We start from the raw sequence: 6,000 nt of genomic DNA, 5'->3' as shown, positions 1-6,000 counted from the left end.
AATGTTTAAAGCAGCCGCCACTTGCAACTAAATTATACCGGCGTTCTCAAGCATTACCCTCAATCACGACATTCGATTGCTCTAACAAACAAAACCAAAATAAAACGATTTGTTGACATTTCTATTTTCGCATTCGCGCTGTGCCACATTTATCGGCCGTTTGTTGTGCTCGCGCAACATGCTTGCCATGCGGATATGCCGAGTCAGTCCAAGCAACGCACTCTCTGAATGCAAAAATTTCTCTCTATCTCTCTCTCTCTCTCTCCCTCATTTTCCCAACTACATTCATTCCCTTACTTAGCTTTCGCGCTCCTGTCAGCCTGTCGCATTTGTTGCATTAAAAGTTCCACATACCACACGTCCGACCGCGCACAGCCAGCGGGCACAGCAACTGCGGATGACGCATACTTTTCACAGCAGCTTTTTGCCGCCCCCTGTGCGGCTAACGGTTGAAAATTTCAAATTTTCGGACTCCGAAAAAGCTCGCAGCGCAGGTGGAAGGCACGAAATCAAATTTGCCAACTGATGTTTGCTGGTGAATCGTCGTCGCGCCTCGTCGCTGTCATCGACGAAACTGTCGTCATCTTCGTTTTGGCTGCGACGACGGCGGTGTTTAGTACATGAAAAAGAATATTCTGTCATTTGAGTGTTCAGTTCGAGACAGGTTTGCAATTTAACAGCACTGACTGAAACGGTACACAGTGAATAGCGCGTCACAAAACACCAAATAGTCAAATAGTTAGTTAATATATATATATGTATGTATATATATTTGAATAATAAATAATATATATTATATTCGAAACAAAAATATTGGCCAAGAAAACGCGTGTGAGTGTGTGTGTGTGAAATAATTTTGTTAGCAACGGCGGCGGCCAAGGCAGCAAAGTGAAATATACGAATAGCTCTGAGGCAGACAAGCAGAAAGCAGGCGCCTATACTAGATACGCCTCGAGAGCTGAAAATATTTATTAAAAATAAATATATAAAGAAATAGGTGAATGCTTTTTTTGTGAAAATTATTGCTTCCTCAACAAATAAGTGAATATAATTATGGTGTTTAAGTGAAGTTGGTTGGAAGTTGTTGCTGCGCTAAAAAATAATTCCAATACTATATACTATATGATGTGAAGCAGCATTGAATTTGATGATTTTGTAATAACTGCGGCACCACACCAATGGTGTTTTGGTATGAAAAAATGCCGTAAAGTAGTGAGAAAATAAAACAAAAGCATATTCTGGGCAGAAATATGAAAGTAAAAACGTTTCAAAAAATATTTCGGTCACAAGTGTTTCGGGATTTGTAAAGAAAATAGTTTCTTGAAACTACAAAACAAATAGTTTTCTAAAAAAAATGTTGCGCTGTTTATAAAGTTTTGCAAAACCAACTATTATTCAAAAAAATAAGTGTTTTTCATATAAAATTGTTGGAAAAGCTACAAGCAACTCTCTTCCTTGCAACGTTACGCGACTTAGCAATCTCAATTCATGGGAATTGAGTCAGCTCGACAAAACGCAAGGCGCAATGTGCCAACAAAGCTGTGGTGTGAGCCACTTTTATTGGCTTGTAGTAGTAGCGCAGCGCATTGGAGTGATGTGCAGGCGCTGGCTGGTTATGTAAAATGCGAAAATCGAAGTTGATTACTAAGCAAGCGGCCAGGCACAAGGCTGGCAAGTGACTTCGAATGCAACAAAAATAACAGCAACAAAAAGAAAAACCAACAAAAAAAAACAAAAATTAACAACTAAAAAGTACAAGAGCATAAAAAAATTAACAGGAACAAAAAAGAAATATTTAAGAAAAAAGGTGGCTGCAAAAAATAAAATACTGGAAATAGTGCTGACAGTGAAGATTGAAACTAAAAAAGCCGATTGAAAAAAAAAATTCATTATACTATTATAAAACTATTTGAAAAACCTATTATTGAAAAAGGCAAATGTCATTATGCAAAAATATCAATTAATAACAACAAAAACGACATAACTCAATATTAAGAACAATAAAAAATTTAAATCCTTAGACACCCTGTATTTAATTCCAAGCTTGTGTGAATTTTAAGACATGCTTTATAACTAAAATAAATACTGTAAATGAAACTTTTAATATTTTCAAATCTTCTCTGGTTATTTTCACAAAACCAACGAAATTATAAAGCAAAATATCAAGTCCGCAATATGCTGCGTTTTTTACACTATATATCATACACATAGCGTCATAAAAACGTCAAGATTTTGTTCAAGATATGAATATTTTTTTTTAATTTTTAATTTTTTTTATTTTTACTTTATTTTATTTTTAATTTCGTTTCGATTTATTTTTTATTTGTTTTATTTTATTTTACATGTTACTTACTTTATTTTATTTTTTCATTTAATTTATTTTTTTTTATTTTATTTAATTTTAGTTTTTTATTTACTTTATTTTATCGAACAGGGTATATGTATATGTATTTTAAGTTTGCCATGAAGTTGGTAACTTTCTAAAGGAAACATCGGGAACTCTGTTCATATTTTTACAACTCTTTACTTATTCTTCAAAATATTTGTCGTCCCTCTCAAAGTAATCCCGCTTGGCCCCAATGCACTTGTGCCAACGTTTTTTCCAACCTTCAAAACAGTTGTTTAAGTCAATTTCCGGAGTAGCCATGAATGCGCCTGGCGTTCCACGCTTAAAGTCTTCAATTGTCTCAAAACAGCTTCACCGAAGCGATTATTTGGGCTTGATGACTAGCCAAAAGTCTCACGAAGCTAAATCAGATGAATACGGTTGTTGCGGCACGGTATTGGTAGAAAATTTGGTGAAAGACTCACGAGGAATCAATGCAGTATGCGACGGTGCATTATTGTGGTACAAAAACCAAGTATTGTCGGTCCATAATTCCGGCCTATTTTTAAGCATACGAATAACATTTATGTAGATAGTATAGATTGGAAAGTTGGAAGGAATTTGGAGTGCACCACACCTCAATAATCGAAGAAAACTCTCAAAATAAACTTTATTTTTAACCTGTTTTAACGTGGTTTTTTCGGCTTCGGCTCACTTTTGCCAGATATTCGGCAATTGATCGTCTGTTTCGTTAGCAAAGATCGAATTTTCATTGCCAGTAATAGTACGTTTCATGACATCCATGTAGTTGGAAAGTATTGCTCGCAGACCTTAACGCGATGCTGTTTTTCGATAAACATGAGTGACTTTGGAACCAATCGTGCTTTTAATTTTCTTAGGGTCAAAGGATATTTCAAAATGGTTTCATCGAACCTTCTTATATTCCAACGACGCCAGTAAGATCTCTGACTGTTGATCGTCGATTTTCAGCGATCAATTCCTTTATTTTATTGACGTTGATGGCCGTCCTGGCCATTTTGAAAAATTTTTAACAATCCAAAACACTTGGTAGCGACAATCAAATATCACCGAAAGTCTTTTTCAACATTCTGAACGTTTCGGCACCAGAAATTTGATTCCGCATATACTAAACACTAATGATTGACATTTAGCACAGATGTCACTGACAGTCATATGTACCAACCTAGAAGAAAATATTTCGACGAATGGGGTTTCGCGCAAAATTTAAATTAAAAAGTTTTACTATTCTTTGCCCACAGTAATCTTTTGAAATTTGTCTCAAGTGCAGGCATCATCAAGGATAACTACTGCGCATAGACCTTGTAACTGAACTCCATCTGGTATCGTAAAGGACCAAAACCTCATTAGCCTACCTGACTAAACTAACCTAACGTAATCCACCGCCAAAGAAATTAATAAGGGGAAAACTATATTATAAATATCAACAAAAATCCCGAAAATCAAAAATTAATTTTTTTTTAATTTTTTGCCTGCTTGAGTACTTTTTGCGATAAATTACGCACGTAAATAGTTTTAGGTTGAGAACTAAAAACATATATTTATTTAAAATATATTTTATGAATTAAAAAATTATCAAATCTGATAATAAATACGACACAACAAATGAATATTATTCAAATAATTTACTGTTAATACGATAAATCAGGAATTGTCGTTATTTTCACACCAAAAAAATACACGAAATCAACAAAAGACAACAAATCTCTGCCAAAATCAAGAAAAACCTTTATTTCTACAAGCGACGTCTTTATTCAATTGCCCCAATGACTAAAAATAACATTAGCAACCAAACAAGAAATGCAATGTGTTTCGCGCGGCCACGCTCCTCCGCATTTCCTGCGCTTGAAATTACCTACAAATTACAACAATTCGTGTTGGCTTTCAAAACAATGTGTACAAGTGCAAATTGCAGCAATGCATACCCAGCCAGTGAGAGCGCCGCAAGGTACTTGAGTCAAGTTGCCAAAAAAATCAAATCAAAAGCAACAACAAAAACAACTAAAACAATAATATGTGTGAGCAGCTCAGGCAAATACACAGCCGTGTACACAACTGCATATGTGTGTGTGTGTGCGCCTAGCAGTGCAATAGTGAAGCTATAAAATTTGCAGCGACACGAAATTTCGTCTACGAAAATAACAAGAATCCGAAAATTAGAAACATGCGCGTATTTTTAGAGCGCACTGTGCGTTGTGGTGACAATGCGTGTTTTTTGACATTTTTTGTTTTTTTAATTTTTTTATATTTTCGTTTTTGTGTTTTATATGTGCACCTAAGGCGAAATTTCATAAAAAAGCCAACAAAAAATCAAATCGGAAAAAATTGTGTCAAGGTGAAGTGCATGCATGTGCCACTGTAAATGTGCACATGTGTGCCTGTGCACGTACATATGTATGTTTGCATATAAATATGCATTTTGAACTAAAAAACGTAATACAAATCAAAATTGAATTCAAATTTCTCATTGTGTGACAAAGTACGCGACTGTAATGAGTAGTAGCTTAGTATAAAGGGTGTGGAAGTGTGTGTTTTGGTGCAGTGACTGACTGCTAAGGGCACTAGGACGCAGTGATGAGATGGAACATCTGTGCAATAATGCCTTATTTTTTAGTGGAAAGTTATAAAATGCAGTTAAGAATATTATAAATAAACTAAATAACTGTAGATACAAAGAAAAAAACAGCGAAAAAGTGAACATGATGTGAAAAAGGGAAGAAAAAGTATAAAATTCAAAATAGCAGCGCTTTTCAGCACAACTGAGTGGATGTAGCCAAGACCGTCGGCATATAAGCGAACTAGTCTTTAAGTTTTTTGATATCGTTTTAAAAATTTTTGATTTCGCTATGATATCTGAAGAAAGTTCTCATATCGGACCACTATAGCATATACATAGCTGTCATACAAACTGTGCGATCGAAATTAAGTCTTTGTATAGAACACTTTTGTATTTGACGATTTATCTTCACGAAATTTCGCAGAGACTTTCAATTAAGGAAATTCAATAATATCCGAACAAATTATTCAGATCGCATCACTATAGCATATAGCTGCCATACAAACTGAACAATTTAATTAAGTTCTTGTATAGAAAACTTTTTTATTTGACGAGGTATCTTCACGAAATTTGACTTGTTTTATTATCTAAGGCAGCGTTGAAATATCTGAAGAAATTGTTTAGATCGCATCACTGTAGCAGATAGCTGCCATACAAACTAACTGATCAAATGATCATGTTTCTAGTTAAGTCCTTATACTAAATTATTATATGATTTTTGTTGTTGTTTTACTTTCGAAGTTATCTGCGGCATACTTTTTTTCTATATTTCGTAATAAATCGGGGAAATCTAACGTTTAATGCTTCACAAAGCAAGGAAGACTGGCTAGTTTGATTGAATGTTACTCATACGCTGGGTTGAACTTAATAACGAATCATATTATGCATCAAAATTAACCATTTATTTTACCAGTTTAATACATTTTAAATGCAGTGCTTGAGGCTGACGTTTACATTAATTAATATGAGTATTATTTTGAATCAATTTGCGGTAAAGTTGGCTTTTTTAACTGATTCCATATCTAAAATGCCGACCTGAACTTTCAATTAAATTTTCATCCGATGCCACCGCTAGTGG

The 6,000-nt window shown here is 34.5% G+C and overlaps 1 protein-coding gene across 5 annotated transcripts in view; it reads left to right on the top strand.

The window, feature by feature from the left end:
- Nucleotides 1–638: 638 nt before the first annotated feature.
- LOC126761499 (uncharacterized) overlaps nt 639–6,000 on the top strand; it is a 116,878-nt gene continuing 111,516 nt past the window's right edge. For all 5 annotated transcript variants that reach the window (XM_050477766.1, XM_050477765.1, XM_050477764.1 and 2 more), the window contains exon 1: nt 639–997. The gene's annotated coding sequence lies outside the window, so the exon portion shown is untranslated. The remainder of the gene's footprint in view (nt 998–6,000) is intronic.

Source organism: Bactrocera neohumeralis, chromosome 6 (assembly GCF_024586455.1).
Source record: "Bactrocera neohumeralis isolate Rockhampton chromosome 6, APGP_CSIRO_Bneo_wtdbg2-racon-allhic-juicebox.fasta_v2, whole genome shotgun sequence".
Taxonomy (NCBI): domain Eukaryota; kingdom Metazoa; phylum Arthropoda; class Insecta; order Diptera; family Tephritidae; genus Bactrocera; species Bactrocera neohumeralis.
This window is presented reverse-complemented; position numbering and strand designations above follow the sequence as displayed.